This window comes from Chaetura pelagica, unplaced genomic scaffold (assembly GCF_000747805.2).
Source record: "Chaetura pelagica isolate M959 unplaced genomic scaffold, ChaPel_1.0 scaffold66, whole genome shotgun sequence".
Lineage (NCBI taxonomy): Eukaryota > Metazoa > Chordata > Aves > Apodiformes > Apodidae > Chaetura > Chaetura pelagica.
The window spans coordinates 133,144-135,842 of NW_009953811.1; the positions used below are offsets into that span (position 1 = coordinate 133,144).

The window sequence follows — 2,699 nt, forward strand, 5'->3', positions numbered from 1 at the left end:
TACATTTTTGTTATTTGGTGGTTGTTGCCTCTTTAAGACCAAAGCATATGTTCAATATGTTTCTCTTCACTGCCCACACAGTGAAAGAAGTCAATGGCACAGAGGGACTGAAAATCAAAATCCTCATCAGGATCTAACCCAGCCTCTGAAATTATAACAGATGCCACAAGTAATAGCAGTGGTTTATGATATATCCAATAGCTCCATGCACTAAATTAACATGCAATTGCAAATTGCTGCAAATTGTTAATACTTCCAGTATGAGAATAAATTTCCTGTGCTTTGGGACCAGACCTGCTTACTGGAACATAGTCTGAGTTTGATTTCAAAGATTCATGATTCTGAAGATCCATTGATGGGATGCCAGTCTCCAACAGAAAATCAGGGCATTTGGGGTCTAATTCTCCTCTGTGCTTTAAAAATCCCATTCTGTAACTGTTCCATCTTGGTAAACAGCTTTGGCACTTTTTTTCAGCCTCTGCAAGTGAACCTTCTTACTTAAAGATTCCCTAAAAATAAGTGATGGGGATTTCAGACTAAAACTCTATTCTATGAAATCAGCCTCTCCATTCTTCATCATTCTTCAACATTTTGGCAGCTTACAGGGAAGATGACCAGATTTGAGCTACTTTATTCAGTCTCCTAGATTCATCACAAATGGTTGATTTCCAAATAAATAAATAAATAAATAAATAAATATTAAAAACTCCGAGGAAGTCCAAAGATCTCATCAGAAAAGTGCCTTGAGCCAGACCTACACATAAGTAGCACATTCAAGTTGAGCCAACAACAGATGAAAACCTGATCTGTTGTAATTGGCACCATTTTTACTAGTCAATGAGAAAGACATGAGAGAAGGCTTCCTTTGACTCTGATAGTGGCAAAATCAGTACCTGATGGACACAAATTTACAGCTTTGACTATCAATTGATAGGGGAAAATATAATTCTGGAAAACCTACTCAGCCTGGGGAGGTTACACACATATAAATGATGCCACTACCTATTAAGATACTAACAAAAACTAATACTGTGTTTTGCAGGTCAGACAGAAGCCTGCTGTTTTCATCCATTAGATTTTAAAATGTTTGTAAATTTGGAAAATCTGATAAATACATTAAAGAATTAGTATTTATACTTGAACATATTTAAGCTTAACTTTTCAAAGAGAATAAGGGGTTGCAGGTAGTGCAAAAAGTTTGCAGGTCATTGCTGGCATTAAAAAAATAAATAAAATCAACACAGTAGATGAGCAAGAAGGAGCTAAACTGTAAAGAAATTTAAAAGGATGACATTTTTCTCTGGTGAAGAAGAAGAAATAGCATTGAAGGGACTGAAAGTGAGTGAAATGAATCCTCCACTCTGGTAATGTCTGTTTTCCAGCAGGCACAGGGAAGCCTACTTTCCAAGCTTAGACTAGACAACTTTCTTTAATAAACCTTCATTCAAGCAAAACGAATCATACATCACATTTTCATCTTGTATTCAGCATTTCAAGAATTGCATAAAGTGACCACAAGGAAAGCTTATGGGGAATATTATAAAAATTAACCTGGCACATCTTATGTCAGGGATTTATACTTTCTTGCACGCAGCTCTATAATGTACTACAGAGGCAATATATTGATGATACAAAGTTCACTTGGAGTCCATGAGATAGCAAAGGTTGAGTGGGAGAATGAGTACTAACATAGTTGGCATATCAGCCTTCAATTTGAAAACCTGTGAAAAACTGGAAAGTATCTGTAATCTTCCTATTTTTGTTGTGTTATCTGAGTCCTCTATCTTTAATATGATGTGGGCTGCTGTGAAATACTTCCTCACAAAACTGCTCATGAGCCTTAGAAAGCAGCTACAGTTTCGAAGCAATTGCCAAGCCCCTGCCTATGGAATTTATTTGATGATCACAAATGTTTCCCAGTGGCTTTTACTGCAGTGCTCTGTTTTTTAGCATGGCCATTACTATTGCGGATAAAAAAAAAATTACTTGGAAAAATATCAGTCCAGTCTTTTATTCCATTATTATTATGGCCTCCTGGCATCGGCTCGCGACAACAGTAGATATTGTAACACGTCTCACTGCAGATCAAAACAGTTTAACTTCAGTACTTTTTAGATTTTGTATTTCTATGTCTATCCCTTTTAGACAGCAGTATTTTGCCTTGCATTAAGTGGCTTACAAAGTTATCTAGATTACTACTGAAGTTTTTAAATCATAACATAGGAAACTTTCACAGATACAGAAATCCCTCCAGTACACGTTGATACAAACATCGCTCCATCCAAATCCATTGCTTACAGGAATCAAATGAAAACTTGCTTCCATCACCTTCCCCAGTTTCTTGCTTGATCCTTACTCAAACTTATCAAAATAATACCAGAGACCTTTGCTAGATGCAAATTTAAAAGATGGGAGTTTACTCTAACATGGTAAGAAAGCTTCTAAATTATACAGCTATTTACTAGCATTGATTTAGTTCTAAATAAAGGAAAGAAATTCTGTAGTTTCCAGCTCACAAGTGGTCATCAGAAAGGAAGCAATTAGCAGCATAATGTTTATGTGAACATGCTGCATATCAGAGAGTATAAAAACAAGTGTAAAATAGTATTTTCTAGGCATTGGGGTCACTGTGAAAATACATTCTGTTGAAAGCATGCAGTAGTAGCATGAAAGTTTGAACAGTGTTCAAGTCCCTACAC

At 36.1% G+C, this 2,699-nt stretch overlaps 1 protein-coding gene across 1 annotated transcript in view; it reads right to left on the bottom strand.

Moving 5' to 3' along the window:
- LOC104391927 (voltage-dependent calcium channel subunit alpha-2/delta-1-like) overlaps positions 1-2,699 on the bottom strand; it is a gene marked incomplete at its 3' end in the record, with an annotated part of 226,228 nt that overhangs the window by 131,583 nt on the left and 91,946 nt on the right. The window lies entirely within an intron of this gene.